At 40.5% G+C, this 27,917-nt stretch overlaps 1 protein-coding gene across 1 annotated transcript in view; it reads right to left on the minus strand.

The window, feature by feature from the left end:
* LOC146679073 (protein kinase C-binding protein NELL1-like) overlaps positions 1-27,917 on the minus strand; it is a 312,233-nt gene that overhangs the window by 114,680 nt on the left and 169,636 nt on the right. The window lies entirely within an intron of this gene.

The following is a 27,917-nucleotide window of genomic DNA, read 5'->3' on the forward strand; positions in this document are numbered from 1 at the left end:
GGACCGTCCGACCTTCGGTTAGCCATTCCGGGTGTCTCTCGTTAACTAGCAGCTGGTTCATTTGTGCTGCCAGACGCTCGTGGAGTGCAGTCAGCTTCTTCAGCCAGTAGGCGTGAACCATGTCGGGCCCTGGTGCTGTCCAACTCTTCATACTGGAGACCCTTTCTTGGATATCTGCCACTGTGATGGTTACTGGACCCTGTTCAGGGAGGTCGCTGTGGTCAGCCCTCAGATCCTCTAGCCACTGAGCATTGCCGTTATGGGTTGCGTCCTTCTCCCATATGCTCTTCCAGTATTGCTCCGTCTCCAGCCTTGGTGGTGCTGTTCTCTTGCCACTGAGAGTACACCTTTGCTGGTTCTGTGGAGAACAGCTGGTTTATTCTCCTGCCTTCTATCTCTCTGGTGTACCTCCTCAAGCGGCTGGCCAAGGCTGTGAGTCTTTGCTTGGCAGTTTCCAAGGCCTCAGGTATGGACAGCTTGCTGTATTTCTTAGGCACCTTATTGGTCGCACCTTTCTGCAACTCCGTTAGTTGGCTAACCTCCCTCCGTGCTACTTTGATCTTGCCCTCTAGCCTCCTTCTCCATGGTTGAACTCCAGTTGAACTCCCTTGTGGCTGTTCAACTTGTAGCCAAGCATCTCACTGATCACTGTTGCCGTATTGTAGATCAGCTTGTTAGTATCGGTAATCGTGGTTGTAGGTATTGCCCGTAGTGCTGCATTAACATCTGAGGGTACTTCACGTAATCTTGGTAACCGGCTACGGGGGATCCAGGTTTCAAGCTTGGCCATGATCTTATTTTTCAGGTCAGTTCCTCTCGCACTCAACGATCCTTCTCCTATCGCACTTGGGGCTATGTACCCAATCTCGGGTGGGGGTGATGATATCTCCCCCCTGACCTGGCGTCCTGACTCCTTGCCGTAGCATTTGTGTTGTACCTCGTCAATCTCTAGCTGTGAGAGGCAGGCAGGAATCGAACTTGCGATCCTCTGTTCCAAAGGCGTGTAGTCTAACCACTACGCTATCCAGCTGCTATATATGACTTATCTGTCCTCTGTACTCCAAACCTGCTGATCGGAATACATTTCTTTGTGCTGGAAGTTTTCATTCTAACCACCTCAAGAAATGTTTACCTGTAAGCCAATTGATTAGACTTAAACGTATCAGTGAAATTCCAGAACAATACAATAAGAGCAAAGAAGAGATGCTGAAAAAATTATAAAGAGGACTGCCTAAGATCTGCAGAAAGGAAGCTATAGTCAAAAAGTAGGAATTTATACTGACCTAATAAACCTAATAAAGCTGTTCCCTAATACTTTCTCTTCACGTTATCAAGTCATCAACTACACACATAACATACCGACAAAAAATGCAATCATAGCCAAGTGAGCATTATACATATATGCTCTAAATAATGCATTCATATAACTACAAATATTTTCTCATAATCATAGGTCTTATATTTTATGTAAGAAAAAACCCCCCCAAAAAACAAAAAGCCTATAACAACATTTAAAAAATAAACAGATATTTGTGGATTTGAAAAAATAGCTGCAAGGCAGGTAAAAAACGCTTGCTTGCACACTCCGGTCTGTAGAAAGTAGTAGAAGTAGAAATATCTATAATATTAACTTTTTGTTATCTTTTTAGGACATATAAACTGAAAAAGCTTGAAAAACGCTGCATTTAAATGATAATTTTTCATATGATAAAGAAACAAAATTCTACATTTGATGATTCCAACCCAAATCTCTGTAAACTTCATATCATCATCACCAACTCGTATAAAACAATTTTTACATGAAAGTATTCTTTTGTTATGCAGGTAAACCCATTTGATTGTGGCTGACCTCTGATGCTGCCGATGCACCAAATCAGTAGCTGGTTAGGATTCGTCAGTTTGGTAAAACAGAAAAGGAAGGACAAACTTCTCATGAGGTTAAGATTAGGAAATCATGTATTTCAGCCAAAATGATGATCTTTTCCAAAAACTAACCAAGTTGCTTGGTTATCTAAACCTAACCAAACACTGAGTTGAAATGAAATGTGAAAGTATCAAAAACAGCATGAAAGTGGAAAAACAAAAATAATGATTTCTTGTTGGCATCACTTGTTGCAATTTTGTGCCATGACTTCCCAAGTCAACCTACTGAGAGGGAATTTGTCAGTCTTTTGAATTGTTAGGTCTTTTGTGTTGAGGGAAATAGATCCTCACAAAAAGAAAAAAAAATACAATCCAGTTTATCGGTGTGTATTGAAAGCTGTTTTGTTGTGCAGGAAATATGTTTCCCTCAAAATATAATGCTCTTGAGAATAAGAATGCACTTTAGTTGTATGGAAACATCATTTTGTTGAGCAGGCACATATCTAAACGGACACACACAAAATGTAGTCCTAGTGATACGATCATTAGTGGGGAGTGGTGCAGATGCTGCTGTGTATGGAGATGGTATTAGAAGGTAAGAGGTAAACACAGAAAATTGTGACAAAAGCTGCGTGTAGTATATGTTCATGGCGTTACATTTATTTATTTGTATTTATTTATTTGGTCCTGTAGACCAATGCAATGCATGTAAAGTTGTCTGGTGTTTTTAAATTGGCCATAGGTACTTGTGTTTCCTCTAACGCCCAATATTTTTATATGTAATAAATGTGCCATAATAAAAACCAGCATACAAGTCAAAACTATGTCTTGCAACCTAAAGCAATAATTTATAGGTTTTTCATCAGCGCTTCCTAAAACAATCGGTTAAAAAAAGCAATGCAATGGTTTTCAGAGCTACCACGTGTGTAAACAATCTGAAAATGTTGCTCCTAAGACAAAGCAAGCACTACTGTCAAGTGATGTCTATTTAATGTGCAAAGATCATCTAAATGAGATCAATGTTCCTGGTTAGATAACCATCTCATTAGCACATATGCATGAGTACAGCATACTGATTTAGCAAGTAAAGTGACTACTAACAACTACTAAGTGGAAAAAATCATGCTTAGGTTTAACCAGAGATATGTATAACCAGTATATGCACACAGAGCATATATACCACACAACAACTTTGATTGCTATGGTTTCATGCTTTAAACAAGGGACAAAGTAAAGCAATGACATATAACACACCTACCATTGTGGGATGCTTTACAGCAGCATTGGCTATAATATTACTATACTATACATTACCTGCAGCCAATTTGGGAATATTGCAAAATGATACACTTTATCCTACTTTTTAAAACTTACAGAACATTGCTAGATAGGCACAAGGAGGCCAAATCGAAATTACCATAGTTAGATCAAACTGGTTTTACACTAACTATGCCTAATACTTGGTGGAGACATGGACAGCATTTTTTCTTATAAGGACAGCATGTTTTTTCATAAGTACACACAGAATGCGTCCCAGCTACAATAAGATAAGGTAAATATTTACAAATTCAGTCAGTACAAAAATGTAACAACTATTGTACCAGGTAAACTGCAAAGTGCATTGTAGTAGACTTGGTTGATCAAAGGAATAATGTGAATTTTTTAAATTGATTTCAGTCAAACAAGATCACCTTTTGCTGCTACAGCCTTTGATTTACTCCCTATTCACCAGTGAAGTTTCAAGATGGCAAGCAAGGACGGTAGTGCTTGCAGTATAATATAAAAATGCATTAGTTAAAACATACTAAAAGGAAAGCACTCTCTCTTTCCTACATTTCAAACTGTTGCCTTCCCATGTTGTGGTTGCAACCTATAATTTCATTTTCATGGACATGTCCATCTCCCCTCTGGCGTTGGATAATCTGACCATATGAGCAAATTGCTCTGTAATATGTATTGTTTATTGATGGATTTGTCTTAGTTGATAACCCTGGCAAGCATGTATGCTATAGAGGAATTATAGTGTAGTGTGAAGATGACTTTAAGAACTCCTTTAGCATGTTAACACGAAAAGTCTTGATGATGGAGAGGAGACATCTATTCCTGCCGTGTCCAGATAATTTAAACAGGCAGGTTGAAGAGGTGCAGACTGGAGGAAGCAAGTGCAGAAAGGTGATAATGTAGATGACGAGGTGAGCATTAAATAATTTCCCCTAGGGATCAATAAAGTATTCTGATTCTGATTCTGCAGCATAAATAAAAGAATGGTCATCGGCTCTGCTTGCCCTTCTATAAAACACTGCTTGCAACTGCTGTTCACCTTATAAGTGATAGAAAAACAAAGCACAAAGGGATCAAGAATCAACAAAAACACTCACAAACAGCTTCTTACCCTTGGCCATTCGGACTGTCAATAAACATTATCACCCCACCCCTGCCCACTCACCTCACTAACCTGGTCTGAGTGACAATAGGTCACTCGCATATGGACTATTCATATCAAGCCTTTTCTTTGCATTACTTCCAAGCACTTTCCCACTTGTTCTCTAATGTGTGCCTTTGTCTTATTTTTGCATACATTTTTCTTGTTTTTGTATATATCCTTCTTGTTTGTATATATTTCTCCTGTTTGCTACTTATTCCTGCTGTCTACCATTTATATGCTATTCCGGTACAGCTGGTGTGGAGCACTCACTATTTCGTTGTACATGTACAATGACAATAAAGGGATATTCTATACTATTCAGTTGAGAGTTTCTGCATTTCATGAAAAATGACAAAGAAGTTGCAGAGCGACAGAATGACGCATCCAAACAGGAATAAAAGCAGACATTCACACAAGTGCAAGTGAAAATATAGACAAAAACCTGGACAAGAAAAAAATACGTAGATGAAAAAAGATACAGGAAGACACTGTGAGACTGTGAGACACTGAAGATAAAACACTGCACTTGTTGTGCCTTCACCAGTGACAGGCAGTAATCATTTGACAGGCGAGCTGATATCGGGGTATAAATATTTGACAATGCAGTGTGGGAGAGCTTAATTAGCGTCACTGCTATTCTCATCCAGAGGCTGCTGCTATACATGAAGCCACGGCTGATTTAATACACATAACATGGGTGCAAGTATATGCAGACATTAAATTAAGTTTATTTTCATATTATTTTTAATTTCAAGTTCACTTTTAATTTGATGAAAGTGGTGGTAGGTGTTAGAAAATTACTTATGTGATTAGTTGATGTTATTTACAAGTTAGTTTGAACTTGTGTGGGCAATCTGAGCAAGAAGGAAAAGAACTAATTTACTGCAAAAGTGATCACAGACTACATCACAAGTTACCGTGATGAGATATTGATGAATTCCACAGTCCATTTTAGATCAAATGCAATCATGCTGAGCCCCTGTAAATTTTCAACCTAGAATCTCCTCTGACTCCCAGTAACTCACCATGTTTGCAATGGATAATAATAATGGCGTTCATTAGAGCAGTGGTCCCCATAGCTGGACTGGCCCGGTGGGCCGATGGTGATTTTTCGTTTTTATGGGCCGATGGTTTTTCTTTTGTTTTTTTCCCGTAACGGTATAAACACTGAAAGGTGGTGGATTGGCCAGATGCCGGGAGATGTGTAAAAACTAACTCAGTTGTTTGGTCGTGGCTATTGCGGAGCTTCCACAGATTCAGTAACATTAGCAAGTGGTGGAGGCCAGCAGGTCCAACACGCTGGCAGGTGGATGAGGGAAAGGCAGGAGGAGCAGAGACCCAAGGCGGTGAACTGAACTTCAGGGAAGAAGTTATGACTGCAGTCTATCTGGGTCAGATATAAACCAAGTTTAGGTGGAATTTATTTTCGTTATGCTGACTTTTTACAGTCAGTTACAATAACTCGTACTGTGTGCTAGCTAGCATGATGGAGTTTCTATACAGCTGGGCGGGTGCTATGATGTTGAACTTGTTTTATCTTATTTTATTTATAAGGTTAGTTATTAGAGTTTCCAACCGTCCCGTAAAAAACGGAATCGTCTCGTATTCAGAGAAAATATTGCGCGTTTCGTGTTGAGGTAAAAAGGAGCACAGTTTGTCCCGGACTTCAGCTACAATGAAAAAGACACAAAGCTGGAGTCATTCTGTGTCTTTGCTGCACAGCTGCCTCTTCTTCTCTCATTCTCCCCCATTTCCACTTCAATCATGAACCTGATCAATGATCAGCTGATCGGCTTTTCTCTCTTGTTTGTTTATCGCCCACTTTGCACCAGAAAGAGGAAACCGGCGGATGTCACGCTAAACAACAGCAGCACGTTTAAGCTTGATCAGCTGTTGTTAGAATTTATTTAATATTAATTTCTAGTATCAGCTGATTGTTGCTGGAGCCACAGCTGTAAAAGCTGCTGGTCATGATATCGGTTTGTATATCTGGTGAGAGGGAAACATGAAGATGAAACCAGGAGATGTCCTTACTGAATCATCAGAGCTGAACAGGTGATGGAGAAACAGGTTTACCTTTTAGGTGACATGAATGAGTTGAAGGGAAGTTATGAACTGTTTCTGAGAGACAAATAACACCAGGATCCTTTTTTTTTATGTAGCTGACAGCTGGTGACTGTGCAGGGGCGGATCTAACAAAGTTTTGCCAGGGACCCAGGTAGGGCATTAACAGGGAGAGGAGGGCACAAAGAAATACTTTTTTTTCTTTCTCTCATTTAAAATGTCTCGCTCTTAACAAATAATTATCTGACGGCAAGGTGACTGACGGCACAAAAACTGTTACAACAGGTGAATACAGGAAGTAATTTTCTTTTTATTACACAATATGATAATAGCATAAACAACACACTGGCTCCTCTGCAGGTCAGATCCGATTATTAGATCTGACCTGTAGATGAGTCAGTATGTAAAGCACATGCACAGTGGGGCCATGTGTGTGCTATGTTTGCTGCCTTGTGCCAGGTTCATAATTGAACTAGTCTGCAAGCCCCAGCACACTCTGTGGTCTGCTTCTGAGGTGTATTTGTACCTTTGATCACATTAAGAGGCTGTCCAGTGGGGGAACCTGGGGGTAAGCTGTAGGACGCTTTCGCAGTCTGAAGTTAGAAATGACACTGGTATGTTCTGTGACATTTTTTAATTGGCTTAAATGGCTGTTGAGAAAAAAAACCTAAAAGCGTTTAGGTTTCCCTTCTTTCTAAACTAGTTAAAAGTCAAATACCTATCTAACATTGCACAGTTTATCCAGAGTGGTTAAATAAAGCCACAGTTACAAGTGTGACACCATTAGCTGCAATAGATCAAGGACCAGCATCGCCCATTACCTGCCAACCTTTGTTTGCCTCACAAGATCACATGGCTAAACCTGCTCCATCCACTCTGGAAAGACCTGCTAATATGACTACTTTAGCCACCATGAAGAGTGTTTTCTGCGACAGCAGTGTGATGCAAGTCCATGGCACAGCAGAAAAAATCTGCTACTTGATCACAAATCAGAAGGCAAACAAACTTAAATTTAGCTGCCTTATGATCAACGTTAATTCAATTCAATCTATTTATACACACCAAATCCCAAATAGAGAGATATTAGATCATAGATGGAGAGAAAACCCCAGCAGATGACCCCCTATGAGTAAGCACTTGGTGACAGTGGGAAGGGAAAAAAAACTGCCTTTTAGCAGGAAGAAACCTCCAGAAGAACAAGGCTCAGGGAGGGGCGGCCATCTGCCACATCCAGTTGAGGGAAGGGGGAGGGAGGCAGGACAAACGACACACTGTTGAAGAAAGCCAGAGATCAATAATAATGATGTTGCTGGTTTTTTGTTAGTATGATTTTTTGTAAAATACTTTTTTCTTCTTGCTTGTTATTCACAGTCACACACATCAAACCTTGTTCTTGGTGTATGGAGACCTTTATAGATATAATAATACTTTGGGGTCTTGAGTGTGTTGCTTGCATGCAGGCATCAATAAACCCCTAAATCATGTTATTTCAAGTTGTATGAGTTTGAATACACTGTATTGAATATAGACGTATTAACACTTCATGCTAACTCATCAAAATATTTTTTAAGGTCCCTGGAACTGATTGACAATAATGACAAAGATTAGTCTGATGATTTTGTCTGTCTTATACGTGTCTGTCACAAAACTGCAAACACACCGAGGTAGTGACTAGCTGATGAAGCGTTCTCTCTGTATCTGCCAAATTTGCTTTTACAAGGGATTCCACTAACGAATACCACAGCAGAGCCACAGAACGACTGAATACTGGATGACAATTCATCACAGACACAAATGAAATCTACTGCAACTCTTTGTGTTCTTGATATGTAAATAGGCAACAGTTTACAAGCAAGTTGAGCATATTAATAAGTGGTTAATTACGGCCTGTTTTAATGCCGTTCCATCCATGCTGCTGCTCAACACAAAATAAAAGATTTTTACTTCACGCCTGCAGGATGCCAGCAAAGCCACAAAAAAACCTCGGGGGGATAAACTTGGGAAAGTGAATATTTTTGCTTGAAAGATTAGGCTCTTTCGTTCTTAGCATGAAATTGTACATAATTGAATCAAGATGTGGATGGAATAAGAGTTTATAATAAGTGTGTTTTAATATCTTAATTTATTATTTGGAGAAAGAGTTTTAATTTAAAGAAATACAGATTCAGCCAGTTGACCTCAAATGGGAATGAGAGCATGAACACTGAGTTGCTATATTAAGCAGACAACAATCATGTCATGATAGAACCCCCACCCTCTTCCACCAAGTACAACAAATACATTTTATAAATTGAGGCATTTTTTTCAGAGGATTCTTCACAGACTCCTGCAATTTTAATTGAGTTTGTAAATGTTTTTACTTTCCCCGCTGCCGCTGTGCCCCATTTTCCTCAAAGGTAGATGTGTCAGCATGTGGGCCCCAGCGGGAGAAATATTAAAGTGACGGTAGAGCAGCAGAGGAGGAGGTTGGAAGAAGCAGCTTTCACACACACGCACACTCAGGACTACTTGTCCATGTGCCCAGGACTGTTGGGAGGGCAATGGCAGCAGATGGTTTGCAATAGCTCTCATTGTCTCAGGATGTGGCAACAGGGACTGAGGCATGTCCTGTTCGGTCCTGGCCTTGGAGACGCTATTGCCACGTCCTGCATCAGTGTCACATTCAACCTCTTCCCCATAATTAAGGCCAGCCCCTCTGGTTCCACCTGACAGCAGAGAGCAGCTGGAGGACAGAGGAAGAGGAGGAGAGGTCAAATCCTCCAGATAAACCACTTTACGTTGCAAGCACACACGCATGTCCCTCAGGGCGCATGAATAAGTCTTTGTTTCGCTTCACTCGTCTGAAACTTCACTGCCTATATGTTCAGGACATGACCCACAAATCTGAATCAAGTTCACATCCATAACCTTAAAATGTTCATCTTCACCCTAACCAGCACCAAACATGACTCCAGGCTTGTACAAAAAATGTTTTTAATCTTTCAAAATAACTGTAAAGTGGATGTTTTTGTTATAGCTCACTGGATTTTAGCAGCCAAAATGCTGATCTGTTATATACAGTATTTGATTATCACATGGTTAAATACACTACCTACACCACTTAAACTGGTGCTGACATCAAACAAATTGGTTTATACAGAAAACACAGTGCATACATCTAAACAACTTCAGAATGTTAATGTGTGGTCTCTTATTTCATTATGTTCATGGTGGCTCTAATTCCTGAGAAGCAACGTTGGCCTCTTTCTTCTTCTTAAAGTCATTTAATTGCAACCTCAAGAAACAAATAAAACAAACACTGTTCAAGCATAAAGAATCTTCAACAGAAATAATTAAAACAATATAAGCTGTAATAGAACAGGTTGCATTTATAAATCTTGGTTACACAGGCCACAGATCATTAGCTAATGAAGCTCCATTACATTGACCATAGACATAGCTTCTGGGTTGGAAAAACAACGACAGTGCAAAAGTGCCTTAAACCTGTTCTCCATCTGCTGGCGACCAGATAGCGATCACTATCCTATAGAAGTCTGACCTTCTTTGTAAATGCTGCCTTATTGAGTTTGTTGTCAAAATAGAGGATTGTCTGTGGTATGAAAATGTAAACTAATTGGCTGTCAAACTGTCAATCACAAGTCTTTAGCCAATGAGCATGAAGTTTCGCTGTCAGATTCAACCTTCTTTGTCACATCCGTATTTTTACAACCAAGAGGATGATGGTAGAAATGCTAATCTCAGTGTGACTTTAGTAACCAGTTGGTATCGTCACACTAATTACGTCCATCTTTACCATCTATGTCTTTGACTGAGCACATCAATGGGCGATCGTGGCTCAAGAGTTGGGAGTTCGCCTTGTAATCGGAAGGTTGCCGGTTCGAGCCCCGGCTTGCACAGTCTCGGTTGTTGTGTCCTTGGGCAAGACACTTCACCCGTTGCCTACTGGTGGTGGTCAGAGGGCCCGGTGGCGCCAGTGTCCGGCAGCCTCGCCTCTGTCAGTGCGCCCCAGGGTGGCTGTGGCTACAATGTAGCTTGCCATCACCAGTGTGTGAATATGTGTGTGTGAATGGGTGGATGACTGGATATGTAAAGCGCTTTGGGGTCCTTAGGGACTAGTAAAGCGCTATATAAATACAGGCCATTTACCATCAATGCATACATACAGAGGTGATGGCTCAAGCTTTATGAGTGGTTGTGTAATTACTTTATTTTTGTATTTTCTCAGCAATCTCTCTGTTTTACTGAATGTTTAAACCAGATAACTAATACTTCTCCATAAATGATCATTTTTTTGGCATCTGTTGAAAAAAAGTTAAGAGCTGGTTAAGTTTTGAGAAATTTACCATTTTGAAAAAACATCTTAACTGCAACAGCTGTGACTAGATCACCAACACAAACTAAACTATGTGACAAATAAGAGGCGCTCCTGTCCTCATGACAGCTCAATCTAATGGATATTTTCCTTCTGTACACTGCAGGGCTTCTTTTAAGACAAGATGCTGACAACCAACTCCAGGAACACATCATCCACACAGGAGACACCAAATCTGTTTCTGACAACATCCACGCCTGTCATGCGCTCTACCAGCTGCAGCACGGCCTGCTTTCAAAACTGTACAACAAAAGATGCATCATAAGCAGTCCTGTGCAGTTGGAGCATCGAAACCCACTAGTGACCCATGCATGTGAATAATATGTTGCAGATGCTCACACAACTCTGTGAGCAACTGCAACATATTATAAGAATTACGCTTGATAGGGGGAAAAATAATATTCATACACAATACAGAAGCTAATATATAAACATTAATCTCTTCATAAAAGCTAACTTCTGAAAGCTAATCTTAGCCTAGCAGCAGCATCTGGATTTTTCCTCACTTTATGTTACAGTCACACTAAATAGTGGCCAAGACTGTGATATGATCAAAATTATTGCCATGTGTGCAATGAATTTGTAATTGTTGCCTCTGAAATGGTTGCTTCAAAGACAGGGACCAGGTCTTTGTCCACTCACAGTCAGTTCCCATCTTCGATGCAACTGACTTCATTCAGCTTGCAACCAAATGAAGTCCAGTTAGTAATTACATGCAGTGTCTTTGTGATAATCTGGTGATTCAAGGTGATATGCTGTCCAATGACACAGGCCACTGCCAACCACGCTTTTAGAATTGTTGAATCATTTTCTAAAACTTGAAACGAGGGCCCTATTGAAAAGCACGCAGACAGGTTTCGCACATCGGTACAGACCGACTCGGATTGATTGCAATGTTTAGGCTATCTGTTTGTGGTTATAAACTAGCTTGCAATTGTCTCCAGTGTATCGGACAGTGATCGCAGGTTTCTGAGCAGGAATGCATTTGCTTGGAAAACGACTGCCACCAGGCGACCTGTGTTTTGCAGTCAAAACTGGTTGCCACAACAACTGGTTGCCGGCTGTGACAAAATTCAGTGCAACATTCCTAGCCGCAAAAAGGTTGCAATCGTATTTGTACTGTATTTGACTGAGTTATTATTGAAACTAATCCAATAATCTCTGCGTGAAGGGCAGGACTGTAATCTAAAATGGTTAGCAGTGATGTCAATTACTACAGAGGTAAATTATGGGCTAAAAATTATGAGGACCAATTTCGTGCTTGATATAGGCTATGTAGAGATGAATAATAAATGTACAACTTATTTCAGTACACAGTAACCACCTCTTCTATTTTCTGCATTATATTTCTCATTAACGCCTCTCCCCACGTCCACAGTATCTGTTCTCGTTTATCTGGAGGTGAGTGCAGTCTGTCTTCGCTCACCCACCTGTGAGCTTGCCCTCCTTCCCAACCCAATCTGCCATGATGCTATCAGCTCCTGATTCACTGTAGCCAACTCAAAACTTATAATTGATACAGAATGCTGATGCCCCGAGCAGCTGACATTCAACACAATCTGAAGGGCAGCTAGGGAAATGAGGAGCGTATAATGGAATATGCCGCCAGCACAGGAGGAGGAAGAGCCACTTGTAATGTGATCTGCTCCAGCGCTTAAATATCAAGTGCAATTAAATGCCAGTGTTGGCGGCAGAGACGCGAGCTGCATGTGTGTGTCTGGAAACAAATTTGCTCTCAATTGGTGGCGACATCCTTTATACAGTCAGCTATCATTTACTGCGTGCAAGTGAAACAGCAGGACTGTTGCCGTCACTGTGGCAGTAGGAAAACATGAGGCCAAACTCAGAAAAAACACAACTATATCCTCTTTTTTTGCCCAGACAGGTGACATTACTCTACCTGTACTGCATCAAGCATTAGGTGCAGCTGAAATCGCCTAACCTTGAAGAGTTTTTAGGTGTAGCGAAGTTGAGGTTTTCATTATAAACTTCATCAGCCTTGCTACAATAAATCTTACATCCTAATCATGAAGTACAAACTTGCCCATACATGTGATTGAATATTCTTTCCATGTTGTATGTGTTTGGAGCATTCCATCAAATCCAAAGATATATGAAAGTGACCAACAGCCTGGCTTTAACACGTTGCTGTGAAACACTCGAGCTATGCACAATGTGGTCACCAATTGCAGTGACTCTCCCTGCAAAAAGAAATTAAAATATAGATATATAAATAAACATACCCAATTTAAATGTGAAGGATCTATCTTTCTCCTTTTCCTGCCCTTGTGCATATCTGGATAGTTCGAATCTGAGCAGTGACATTGAACACAATGCGTCCATTGTGTCATTCTCATAATACTAACTGTGGTGGAAGTGGTCCAGAGATGCACAAGGACACAACCTCAGTGAGAAGATTGCCAACACACTTTGTAAATAAAGACTGTAGTTTTTGCTACTATTAATCAATTAATTTAATTATACAGAGTCAAATTTTTAATATCTGCCTGATTTTAAGAAAAACCCAGAACATTTAATGTAGAACGTAAATAGGCTCTAGGACAGTTCAGGAGATTAAGATGCTATATTCCCGCAATTAAACATTATTTCCAATGTTGTGAAATAGTGAAATATTAAAGTTAGTGCTGCCCTGCTTTTGTCCTGTAGCTTTTATTTTTCTTACTCTCTAGCTGTAAACTCTGTACTTTTACTCGATTCTGTCCTTTCCTGTCCCCTGTCCTCAGCCCCACCAGCGAACTCTTGTCAGCCCCAGCGGGAGAGGTTGTCTCTGGGCAGGGCAGGGTAACACAGGGAGGGTACACTCAGCCGAGCACTAGGTCAGCCATTTCATACTCATCTATTTTTCATGTTCCAGAAGTTGTATGCTATAGGACCTTACCTGTGTGCAAGGGAGGTTTGAGGAAGTGTGTGAAGTGGCGCACGTGTGTCTGTGTGCGCGCGTGGGTGCATGAGAGTGTGTCTTCGCATGCGTGAGATCTTTTGACAAGGGCACAAAGCTCAGGAGGGTCGACAGAGATTAATGATAGGAGGTGACAACTCTTTCAATATTAAAGGGGAGGAAGTTGTGTCAATGTGTGGACAGGAGAGGAGGACATAGAGAGAGCCCTGCAGAAGCAGAATTCACTCTTTACTTTTTTACACGCAATGGTACAGGAAGAGTGCAAACTTCACACCGAAGCTCATCAGAAGTGTAAAACCTCAAATCTTTTTGCTGTGATATGACAGTGTTTATAATTATGACTCCTAAACTATGATCAGTGTTAAAAAACAAAACAGAACTACAATTCCCATGAAATGACATAATTGAACATGCTGCAAGTACAGAAGCGCCTCAGTCATGTGGAAAGTTATGGAAAAGACTTTACAACTTGTGTGAGACTTTTACTGTTTGCTAGCAAATTAATTTGGGGAGTTTGTGTCCCTCTGAAATATCAAGATTCAGCACGCAAGATTCATTTCACCATGCAACACAAGGCTTTCATTTTGCATCTTAGGAAATGGAAAGTAGCAAGCACCCTTCTGGATTCTTTTGGCAAATAATATGGCTGACATCGAAACATTCAAAAACCTAGGTAAACAAAGCTCTTCACTTTCAGTTTGAGCATCAAGTGTGAGTTTGTCAGTGCAAAAAACAACAGCAACAGCTCAAATTTTTATTTACTCTAACACTTTCCACTGATCAATATGTCGTTATCACATTTGGAATGATTTCCTTATACTGCGCAAAAGTCTTGAGTCGGGTCCGTTTATATTTTGCTAAGAACATAGTGCAGTGATTTTTGAAAACATGTGCAAACACTGACGGTACTTTTTTTAAAAATTCATAATTCCATCAGTTTGACAAACTACGAAAGAGCCTCCAGGCACTCACTGATGTATCCTTCCATGAAATTTACTTCATAAGACCTTTTGCCACAGATATTCAGTCCAGTTTTTGTGTAATTTGGCATACCTTAGCCTTTACCTGCATTTTCCTTCATTAAGATCATGCATCAGGTCTTTGCTGGATTTATTTTCTGTTCTTTTAAGCATATTTTTTTTAAGACTAGCCACTTCTTTTGTCCTTCACTGATCCAGTTTCCTCAGATTTTTTAATCTGAGAAAACAGCACACTATGCTAAGATATTTTCAACTGCGAATAATAAATTTTTTCTGGTTGGCTGCTAGTAACAATGTGCCTCAATATAAAATATAAAGTGGCGCTTTGCAAATTGGTCTGTATTGTGTAGACACAACATTGAGTTAGGTTCCTTTTTGTGCTTAATTTGATTCATAGGTTGTGTTCAGTTGCTTAAAAAAAATGAAAATGTCAGGTACATAGACTGGACTGAAAATGAGTGAAAACGCAGCCGAAGTCCAAAGAAAAACTGAAAGTCCATTTTAAAGAATTACAAGAAAGTCCAGCTCCTTGGAGGAAAAATATAAAGAAATAAGAGGCTCAAGCCTTTTACACATTACCGTATGTGCTGCTACAACTTAGAATGTGTTTCAGTAATTTAGATGCAGTTAAAAGAAAAAGTGGAAGAGATGTTACTCCAGACTTTTTTTTTTTAAGTTGCAGTTTGTTCTCACTTTTCCATCATCAATCCACTTACACTCCCCTCTAAAGCCATTTTTCCATCATTTTGGCTCCTCTGTGTACATGAAATCATTTATAATAGTTTACATCCGCATCACTTGACAGAGTTCATGTTTCTTATTTCTGAAACTGAATGATGATGGTCTCAATTCAATTCAGTTTGATCCAAGAACTCTGAGTAATCTTCTCAGAGGAAAGGAGTAACACTATAGGCTGAATATGTTGCTCGTCATGCAGCGCAGCAGGAGAAAAGCATCACTCCGTTGTTAAATATTCATATTAATGATCCCTTTGGGGAAAATAACTTTCAGGTAAAACCCAAGCTGTTAAATGAAAAACTTTCTGCATGACGCAAGCACCTTCTTCCCAAGTTGTGCTCGATTGGATGGGATAGCGTTTTGACATCCATCACCATGAACCTGCCAGATGCTTCTAATCACAGCCAGTATTGCTTGTCAGAAAAGACTTCCAGTGCAAATGACTAAAGTCTCCGGTATCCCCATAAGTAACATGGGTTTTTTTTCACATAATTCACACAGTTTTTCTCTTTTAAGTACTGCTACTTGGATGCATTCAGTGAAAAAGTAAAAACAGCACAAAATTACAAATCTGCATTGAACGCCACAATTTATAGCATACAGAATTGCTAATACTACCGAAAGTGGATCACCAGTGAAGACAATTTGTACTGAAAGAGTTTTCTCTTTGAAATTTTATGTAAATGAGGATTCCAGCTGAACTGCAATTTAGTCCATATGCAGTCAGATCAAGGGCTGTATCAGCACTGGAAATCCAAATCATCACAGGTATTGTTTGCCAGGCTACAGGGGCTAAAATTATGAATATTTAATGCAAAGAATATGTTTTTCCTGGTAGGGTAGTCCATGGGGGCTCTGATGTTTGAGTTATTTGTGGCTCACATGGGAGGCTGTGCTCCCTTCAGTTGTAATCATGTGGAGCAGCCTGGTCGTACATTGTTCTGTCTTTTTCCTGAATGCATTAATCTGGGTGCCAAAATTGTTTCCTGGCAACAGGGGTAAACAGCTGCCTTCACTGACAAAAGGATGCAGTGGCCTCTTCTATTCAACAGTAGTAATAAGGACCTTTTCAAGCTGACTGCGGTGGGGGTAGAGGGGGTCCAGTGGCGTGGATACACAATTAACCTCTGATTTATGCTCTAACAAAACAAAACAAGACTGGAAACTTATCCAGCAAAGAGCTCTAGTCACCGAAATCTAGAATCCAAGTTTTAGATACATAAAACAGAACACTAATGATAATGGCAATATTATTCTAATAACCCTGTTGCTACTGCAGGTGAGTGAATCTCAGTTTGGAGCAACATGGTACCCCCTAATAGAAGCTGCATGCATAGGCAGTCATCTTTTATGACGGCCTGACCAGGACGCATAGACTCAAAAAATATTTCTGCCCAAAATGTTGATTTTAATTAAAATGATTACATGTAATCCAATGAAATTTTACACTGAAATGTTACATTTCCAGGAATCTTGTCAAATGAAATGTGCTTTATTTGTATACATTCAATTCATACCAACCATGTTTTCCTTAATGATCAATTATCTGAATAAATACACTTTGATTTTCTATATGTTAGTTGCTTTACTCAAAGTGATTGGTTCATATTTATTAGGACAAAGAATCCTTTTTTGAGGTTCACAACAGAAAATGAGCCTACACATGTTATCATAGGCAAGACTTTATTTACCTAATGTACACTTACCACGAATTAGCACTGCATTTATTCAAGAACACAGGATGGAAGCTAATCTGAATCAATATGGGTAACCTCCTGGAGACAATAAAAGTAAGGTTTTCATCAGTTTTAATCATTTTAATAATTTTGTTGTAACTTTAGCTATCAGTATCATTTTTTTCAATCAACTGAATAACTTATTGAATTGATCTGCACCATGAGTCCACAGACTGCAAGACTGTGTTTTGAAATTGCTTCTTTTGTCTGATCAGTGGCACAAAGTGGTTCCATTCCCAATGGCATAAAGCAAACAAACAAAAACATAATATAAAATTTAAAAAAGCAAATCAAGCAGGGAGCCAGAATGATTGAGTCATCCCTGATGGTTAAACCAAATTATCAATCCATTTTATTCAAATGGATGATTTTTCTGACAGTTATTCAATTAACTAATGGGTGATATGAGCATTTAAATAAGAGCAGCAAATTTGAGTCTTATGAAGACATGAAGACAGTTAAAAGATTAAACGTCACCACCATCAGAAGGGAATATTATTTATAAAATAAAAATAAGCAAATCTTTGCATTTGAAAAAATACATAATTCGTTTACAGATGACAGATTTGGTGTGATAGTTGTATGGCTCAACGGTGAAAGCAAAACTAAACAAGAAAACAGCGAGTCATCTTCTGAGCTCTATCGGCTGCAGTGGTTTTTTAACAATCTGGTACAATTTTTGTGAGGCAGTATTTATGGCCAGCAGTCATAAAGATAACCTAAGTGTTGTTCATAGTGATCAACCCACTCACAGAAAGGTCTTCTGCCTTTCACACAGAAGGGCAAAATACTTTTATATGGGTACTGTAAATTCACATTAGTGCTCCTGCCATTGCCCTTGCACCTGCCCTTGTCCAAGAAATAATTCCTGGCAGACTTATTTCAATCCTGAGGAGCTCAGAGCCCACTCTTATCCATACTTGGTACAAAGAGTTGTTGCTGAACACTCGACAGAGACATCACCTTCTCCATTTCAAGGTCATCCGAGGGTGGGATTCAGTATCAGGCAGATTTCAGCATTAAACCTCAACCTGCTTTTCCCTGGATGATTTCAGTTCAGCAGTCCATTCACACTCCATGTGTGTGTGTGTGGTCTCCATCACTGTGATGTCATGATGAATGGGTGGCCAACAAAGCGGAGAAGAGATGGGGAGAGGAACAGTGATCTGTCCTCTGTCTTTTTATCGCTCTATTTCATCATGGAAATCACCTCATTTACTTTGAGCACTTCTCCATTCATCTCTTATTGTCACGGGCAAAACCCATTTTGTATGTGCTCCAACGGGGTGTATATGCAGAAGTGTGTGTGTGTGTGTGTGTGTGTGTGTGTGTGTGTGTGTGTGTGTGTGTGTGTGTGTGTGTGTGTGTGTGTGTGTGTGTCTGAGAGACAGAACAGGGGATAATAACAGCAAGCTTAATACACGTGGCTGGGTTTGTATGTGAGCGGCTGCATTAATGGACTGCACAATCACCTGTTCCCATTAAGAACTTCAAACTTAAGTTTTGCAAGAGTGAATATTCCTTTCAATCCAATGCTGTATAGTGAAAGATCACATGTAGTCCATCTAGGATACTGACAAAAAACCAAGAAAAAAATCAGTTATTAAATAACTAATTAAAAATAAAGCTATTATTTGTGATGAAGTGAGGGCGTTGAAGTCAGTAATCTCCTAATGGAGGAAACTACTTTCAAATCTGGTGATATGGAAGGGGATACATTGCTTTTGAGATGTCATTAGGGAGAAGAGGCTGAGGCCGGGGTTGGTTTTATAATTTGCTGTCCTTTGGGCTTGTAAGACGATACGTCCTAAGTTTCCTTTTCTCAGCTTTCTTTGCCGCGGTGGGGAGATATGATGACCATGACTGGTTCTCCATCAAAATTATTAACAGAAACCTTAAACCTTCTCCACCTTAGGTCAACTTATGTAAACACACACAGTTTTTTCACCAACTTCTTAGTGTTTTTTCGATGTTTAGCAGCAGGTTGACCTAGTTGTTCATTATGAGCGCCCATCATCATAACCCTGCCAGTGACAGCGGAGTCATCTGCAAAACTCACAATAGAGTCTCCTCTGCATATGACAATGCAGTCATTGATGTACAGGGTGAAAAGGAGGGGGCTGAGCACACAACCCTGGGGAACTCAAGTGCTGAGCACTAGAGTGGAGGAGATGTGACTGCCAATCTGAACTGAAAGGGTATGTGTGTGACAAAGCCCAATTTCCAAATGCAGAGTGTAGTACTCAAGCCCAGAGTGCTATGTTTGCCAATCAGTTTCATGGGGGATATTGAACTGAATGATAAGCTGAAATCAGCCAGGTTTTTGGCATGGTATGGCATGCCAAAACTTCAGACTAAATTTGCTCTCTTCCAGTCTCAGTGTGATGGTAATGGCAGTCAAGAACTACATCAAAAAGCGTGTGGATACTTACTATCTAAACAAGTCACTGAAAATATGAAAATGTGTTTACTTTTTACAACTGAAACTAGGACCATAAATGTGAGCTAGAGGTGAAAAAAGTACAAAACCATCTGAAACAAACAGTTGTTTTTAAATGTTCTTCCCTTTCTCTAGCAGTTTTACCACTTTACTGTATATTTTGCCTTAACCACTCATTCAATTTCCAGCCAACAATTTCTTGGAAAATTGCAGGGTTAATTAACCTCCTGCCTCATCTAGTGTTTTTTCCTTAGAGGGTCAGCATCTGCTAATTTTCAACCATCAAAAAATGAAAGTGTATTTCACTGGCAAAGTGTGTAGTAGTTGGTCTCCACAGACCTTTGCAATCTTATTGTAATGTCTGCCTCTACTTCATAAACTGTGGTTCCAGATCAGTTTGACCACAGATGCTAAAGTTTGCACAAAGGCAAGCACCAAATTACTAAAAATGTAAGTGTTAACAGACACTGAAACACAGCAACAATGTAAACTTGGATACTGTTGCAACTCAGGTTGCTATGGATACAGCTATGCAGCATTGTAAGCGGGGATGCTATATAAGGCTGCAGATAAGATGTCTGAAGCTGATCTTTGAGAGGATGAATTAAGACCCTTATGTAAATCTCTGAGCTTGATGAATGGGCCTGCATATATTACATATTCTGAATAATGTTCTTTCAGACAAAAAAAAGGAGAAGGACAAGGGCAGACACAATGACGTTGTGTTAGGCTGTGTTTTGAAAGGTGCCATAAAAATACGGCAGAAGGTTGGAGCTTCGTATGCTGAGAATCTAATCAGTGCCTTGCTGTTTCCATTCCAAGTCAAGCTAGGGGTCCTGTTCTAGGGAAGCTATGTGAGCTGGTTAATGACATGAATACAATTAATAATTCAAAACAAACCCTATGTGGGTCTAAACAGAAATGTTCCAGTGTGCTGGTACCTTCAGTGAATAGTAGGAGAACAGCAGCATAGTTTATAGAGTAATCCAACATGACAGCATTCACCTCAGATGACAGAGAGTGGAAGACAACTATCAAAACGCTTATAAATATCTCATATAGCCACTGAGGAGCACAGGAGCAGTGGAGGAGGCAGGACTGGTGAGAAGGCTTTCAGATGTGCTGCAGCTCCTGCTGCAAAAGCAAATATCACGGTACACCCAAGGAAGACTGCATTTATCAGTGTTTACTGTGTGTGCAATTATGTGTGTATGTAGCATAGCACAGTGAGCGATGTAAGCGGTGGATTCAGGAAAGCAGCTGGTAGAGGAAAAGTGTCTGTGCCTTGACAGCAGCACGGGCTCACAAATAGAAATAAGAAATTTCAACGCCTGGCTTTGTGTTAGTCCGCATATATTAGTGTGTATAAGTGACCACGCTCTACACTGCAGGAGGATATGAGCTGTAGACAATAAGAAAATAATAAAACCTGAAAGTAGCAGTAGAGCTCCACAGCTAAATCTTTTTACCTCCTGGCATGAAAAAGTAACACAGCTAAATTCTTTTTTTCCCTATGAGTTGTAACATGGTCTCCCACAAAGAAAGCCCCAGGTCAGATATTATGAGAATACACAAGACTGCTCGGATATGAACACTTCACCCTCGAGTGTTGTACAACAAAAACCTGGAGCAAAACAACGGTTTCAGCCTCTGGTTGTGGGAGGTGGAAGAAAGGAGGTAATAAGGGTGAAGCATCAGAGGATAAGAGTAAAACTCTTGAGGGACCCACTCCCCCTCCCTTTCCTTTCTTTCTTTTTCTGTTTCTCAGTGTGTTTAGTAAAAGAAAACAAGTGGTTCAGGACAGAGCTACAGCTTTCTTTTCCCTTTTTTGTACTGTAGCTGTGATCACTTGGGTTAGTCAAACAAAACTGGGCAACTGATCATCACAGAAATCATCACAGCCTTATTCCGTAATGGGTTTGAATTAATTTGTCAACTAAAAATCCTATATACAATACCCCATAATTACATAATATATGAGAAATAATATGAATAATGACAAAAAATTAAACATATACACAGCCTTTGCCATGGGAAACAAAATTGAGCTCAGGTGCATCCTGTTTCTACTGATCACCGGTCAGATGGTTCTGCATGTGACTAGAGTCCAGCTATAGTGAATTCAGTTGACTGGGCATGACTTGGAAAGGCAAACATTTGTTTATATATAGCCCTACAGTTGACAGTGCATATCAGTGTACACACCAAGCCATAAAATCCAAGGAACTGTCTGTCCTCCGAGACAAGATTGTATCGAGGCATGGATTTGGGAAGGTCCCAGTGAGCACAGCGGCCTCCATCATCCATAAATGGAAGAACTTAGGAACCAGAAGGACTCTCCCTAGAGCCGACTAAAGCCCTTCTACCCCAAACAATTGGGGTAGAAGGGCCTTAATCAGGCACATGACAAGGAACCACATGGTCACAATGACACCAGTGTTGCTCTGTAAAGAGAGGATAACCTTCCAGAAGAACAACCATTTCTGCAGCACTCCACCAATTGGGTACGGTAGAGTGGCCAGATAGAATCCACTCCTAAGTAAAAAGCATGTGACAGCCAATCCGAAGTTCGTCAAAAGGCACCTGAAGGACTCTCAGACCATGAGAAACAAAATTCTCTGGTCTAATGAAACAAAGAATGAATTCTTTGGCCTGAATGCCAAATATCATTTCAGGAAGAAACCCGGTGCTGCTCATCACCTGGTCAATACCATCCCTATAGTGAAGCATGGTGGTGACAGCATTATGCTGTGGAGAAATTTTTGGGGCGCATGAAATGGCAGACTAGTAAGAGTCCAGGGAAAGATGAATGCAGCAATGCAGACATCCTTCATGTCTATCCTTGATTCAAGCAAAGGTTTGTCTTCCAACAGTGATCTACTCCCACCCTGTTATTTCATTAGTGCATTGCCACTGTTCATACAAACTCAACACTTCCTTTATCTGTTTCAAATGTCAAAGCCCTATAGTGTTTCAGTGTACAGAAACAAGCCAGGGTAAGGAATTTTTTATAAACTGTGTGCAGGAACATGCTGTGGAAAATGCTAAACATTAAGATTATCAGGCTAACAGGCTACAGCATTTACTCTTTGATAACTGCTTAATATTTGCGTGTTAGTCTACCACACCAGAGAGTAAGTGAGGGAGAGAAAAAATATCTAGGGAATAGCAGCAAGATGTGAGAGACAAGCTACCCGCTGATCCAGGCTGTCAGACCGGCAGAGATGGAAAGGATGCTGGAGGGACAGATGAACTTTCCATAAATTCAATCTAAAATTTCACTGTGTGGGCAGTTGTACTTGCCTAATATATGTAAACTTGCCACTGCTGGAAGAGTGGTTACATAACCTTTGTAAAGGCGTTATGAGACAAATGTGTGATCTCAAGCTTGTGTGCATGTGCACATCTTTTGCCCCAGCCGCAAACATCCTGGAAGCCTCAGCAGAATGTACAGAGGAAGTCTAAACTTAATTTAAAACCATCACAGCTCACTCTGTTTGCAGCCAATTGTTATGGCTTTTTTTGGTTTGCCATAGATAAATGTAATATAACTATGACTCCTCCTGAGCACTAATCCTGGTTTCTCTCGTGTCTTTTCCTAAACTGGGTTAGGCCTCTACAATCTAGGCGCGTGTGTTTACCATAATAGAATGGCCTTTCAGACTTTGATGCTACATCTCAGGATCAATCACCGACCAGCAGTGAGGGGATATGGCTCCTTTCTGTATAAATCTCTCGTCTGCCAGATTTAAAGAGAAAGGCATGATGTGTCCGGACCAACCGGGCACATTATTGATCACAGGAGGTTCCCCCGCTCAGGCTAGAGCTTCATTTAAACTAGCTTCATTGTTTCCAGATAACACCCCTCGCAACAGCCTCCCGTTGACTGAATTTAATGCAAGCTGCTACTTTCAAAGCCCATGACTCTTGCTTCTGTCAATCCCTTGCACTTAGAAGCCTTTCTTCGTCTCTCACCAGCCGCCAAAGAAACCTGCAAATCAATCAGGTTCACTCTCCTTCTCCCCTCTGCGAGAGAATTCCCAAACTTAATAGAACTAGATGAAAACCCTGAAAAGAGCGAGCACGCTATTGATGCACTCAAATCTCATCTGTTCAAATCTCAGATGTCATATGCATGCTGACAGAATCAGATTAGGTGAAGGGTTACAGCAGGACAGAGTGCACTCTAAGTATGATTAATGCAAAAAAAAAAAGAAGTTAAAACTCATATTCTGTGTAATATAATAAACAGAATGTAATCATTCGTAGACAGGATGGTTCTTAAATATCTACTAAACCAATGTGGACAAAACTGTTTTGGCCATATTTCATTGGAAATAAAACTAAAGAGTAGAATCTTTCCAGCCACAAGATGCAATGTTACCATCGCAATTTTAAGTAGGTTGCTATTTAAAATAATGACATTATCTGTCCCACCACTGCCAAACACTGACTGTTCCCTCCCATCTATATTCTACCCACACGATGATACCACGAGTCTTTACTGGGTCATGAAACTGTCATCTGTCCCCCGTCGACCTCCAAGTGAGTCAGAGCACCGGAACATAACGGGATCAAAGAGGAACGCATTTCAAACACACACCACCGCCTGTATCCACCACCCTGCTTTCTCAAGCCTTCTGCTTGATTAAAAGAATCACAGCTTCCTTTCTGCTGTCAAGTGACAGTGCTTCATATTGTGATTGCCATCTAATCAGAAAGTGTGTCGACATGTCTGAGAAATGAAAACAACAACAGAGGTAACATGGTTGGGAAAAAAACAACAACACAAAAAAATCCTTTATGAGAACGACGGAGCGGTGCGAAGAGCAAGAATCCAAACAAGCATGTGGAAACACAGGAATATGTGATGAATAAATAACAAGGACAGACTACTTACAATTATGTCTTTAAAATGAAGACAAAGGCAGCGAAGGAGAATTACAAATGCATTACCGAAACAGCGACATACAGTAGGAACAGCAGCAAAGCTGTTTGCCATTTTGTCGGATATAAAGGGCCATTTCAGTGTGGCTCACATGCCTGGGGCAATGTGAATTATACACAGTAATGTGCCTCTCACATTACTCTAAATGTACATTTCTACACTGGCTGATTGTTAGGTGCTATAGAGACTGACAAATCCATTTAGCATTGTTGGATAATTAGGGCCGAACGGAGCAATTGCCTCAGATACTCTCCAGGACAGCAGAGTGTGTGCAGCAGTGCACGAACATTACATGCTATTTCCTTCTGTGGCTTGGAGAGGTCAAATCAAAGGGGACCCATCTGTTTCTTCAAACAATGGCACTCGGTTTATGCTCTGAAAAAGGATCGCAGGCTGCAATTTTCATACGATTGCTTTAGCGCTGATTTAATTTGGACTAATCCAATTGAACTATAGCATTATGCATACATTTCTGATTAACTTATAACACAGGCTATATCGTGTGTTCAAGGCAATGAAGACAATGAAGACCACATCTGAAAATGCAAGAAGTACATAGGTGGAATATTAACATGTTGACAAGTGTTGAGGCTGTGATCCCATCTCGTCTATTTTGTCTGTGATCCACACCTGTAGTCATTTGAAGCACGTGTCTCTCTCGCGAATCAGGCAACTTGAACGTATCACATACTTGAATGTGTGTAAAAAGTATTTACAATGATAAACATTTCAGGAAATGTTAAAAAGGTATAAAAGCTTTTCGCTTGAGACATTTACTGATCCTGTCCTGTCCTACCTCTGACAGTGACATGACATTAGTGACATGAGCCGTGTATAGAAATAACCATGTGCAGAACATGTACCCTGTGATAACAGCAGTTAAAGTTGAACTGAAACAGCTTTCTCATTATGTAGTGAATCCACGTCTCATCGCAGCACAAACGGTGGCTGTTTAAAAAAAAAAAATGCAAATACTTTTCCTTTTTTGGTTGCTGTCAAAAAAGCTCAAGATGCATGTCTTGATTTGCAAATGTAAGACTCAGCAAGAGAAGATAAAAATATGAGGCCAAGTGTATATATCACATTTTGATTTTCTCTGTAAGACCAACAGAGCTAGTGCTTTAAAAATAATCCATATAACTCCATAAGCAAAGATTCATTCCAGTGTTTTTGTATCTTTTGGAATATAAACGTCATTGAGGGAGTTTTGAATGGTGTTTTTCTACTTTGCTTGAGCACTGAAAGTATTACTACAAGTGTCATTCATCCAAGCACTTTTTTGTATTTAAAAAAAAAGAAAAGAAAAAAAAGCATTCACACTAAGAGCAATTTAATGTTTAGTGCTCCATTTAAGTTGGTGGTTTGTGGTTTTTATCCGCAAACCAACTTACCAGGCAACTGGCTCTAAGTGTTGAGCCACAGCCACCCTGGTCATGGGTAAAAGTAACTGGTTCAAGATGTCTTAAACTTCTCCAGTTTACAATTTCAATGACGTTTTAAGCCAGTCCGCCTATTCCTCGAGAAGAAAAAGAAGAAAGAATAAAATCCAACAAAGCTGATTTTATAGAATTGAGCAAACAACTTGTGAACCGTCTCACTGGGATAACCATCTCCATACCATGTGTGATTGCTGCATTTTTCCACAATGCACTAATGATGCCCTGGGGCTAAAAATATGGCTGTAAATGGAGCATTCATTGAGCAGTCTTACAGTGAACAAAATCCTTGTTCAATGAACTTTAAGTCATTCCTATAGAAAATGATATTCACAGACAATTAGGCAATAACATCTTGACATGATGCATTCACACATTCACTACATAGAATAAGGAATATGCGCTGAACAGGCAAACATGCAATGTATTGCATAACCACTGGATAAATAACAAGTGCTATAATTTATTCATATTTGTTCATATCTGGCATGAATGAAAAAAACGAAACAACAAAATGGTGCATCTTTTTTCAATATCCAGGCTTTTCTAAAATGCAAACATATGGGACGGCAGCACTTCTGTTAACTAATTCATGTTGACCACACAGACAGTACTCTAAGTACTCTAAAGTGTACCTAACTTTTTTTGTATCTTTTAGCTTTTAAAGGATTAAGATACATCGTGTGATAATTAAACTGTGAACTTGTAAAGAAACAGCTAAATATAAAACAGAGTGTAATTAGAACTGATGTTGTGCTTACATCCAAGGTTTACATTATCAATCCTAATGACCTTCATTTGGTTCTCTTCATAGATATACACTCAACAAAAATATAAACGCAACACCTTTGTTACTGCTCCCATTCCCCATGGGATGGACGTAGAGACCTAAAATTCATTCCAGATACACAATATAACCATCCCTCCCAAACAGTGGTCACAAATCAGTCCAAATGTGTGGTAGTGGGCACATCTGCTATATTGAGATAATCCATCCCACCTCACAGGTGTGCCACATCAGGATGCTGATCTGACATCATGAGTAGTGCACAGGTGTACCTCAGACTGCCCACAACAAAAGGCCACCCTGGAATGTGCAGTTTTGTCTCACAGCAAAATGCCACAGATGCCACAAGCAATGAGGGAGCGTGCAATTGGCATGCTGACAGCAGGAATGTCAACCAGATCTGTCGCCCGTGCATTGAATGTTCATTTCTCAACCATAAGCCGTCTCCACAGGCGTTTCAGAGAATATGGCAGCACATCCAACCAGCCTCACAACCGCAGACCTCGTGTAACCACACCAGCCCAGGACCTCCACATCCAGCAGGTTCACCTCCAAGATCGTCTGAGACCAGCCACCCAGACAGCTGCTGGAACAATTGGTTTGCACAACCAAACAATTTCTGCACAAACTGTCAGAAACCGTCTCAGGGACGCTCAACTGCATGCCTGTCGTCCTCATCGGGGTCTTGACCTGACTCCAGCTCGTCGCCGTAACAGACTTGTGTGGGCAAATGCTCACATTCGATGGCGTCTGGCACGTTGGAGAGGTGTGCGCTTCACGGATGAATCATGGTTCACATTGTTCAGGGCAGATGGCAGCTGAGAATGTCCCAGTTCTTGCATGGCCAGCATACTCACCGGACATGTCACCCATTGAGCATGTTCGGGATGTGCTTGACCGGCGTATACGACAGCGTGTACCAGTTCCCACGAATATCCAACAACCTCGCACAGCCATTGAAGTGGAGTGGACCAACATTCCACAGGCCACAATTGACAATCTGATAGACTCCATGCGACGATGTGTTGCACTGCATGAGGCAAATAGGGGGCAGGGATAGCTCATTAGGTAGAGTGGTGGCCCCATGATCGGAAGGTCGGAGGTTCGACTCCACTGAACGGCTACCCTGAGGTACCCCTGAGCAAGGTACCGTCCCTACACACTGCTCCCCGGGCGCTGCACTGGTGGCTGCCCACTGCTTCACTGGG

The sequence above is a fragment of the Rhamphochromis longiceps genome, linkage group LG1 (genome assembly GCF_057381845.1).
Source record: "Rhamphochromis longiceps isolate RC_006_pf linkage group LG1, R_longiceps_female_GT1.1, whole genome shotgun sequence".
Classification (NCBI taxonomy): Eukaryota; Metazoa; Chordata; class Actinopteri; order Cichliformes; family Cichlidae; genus Rhamphochromis; species Rhamphochromis longiceps.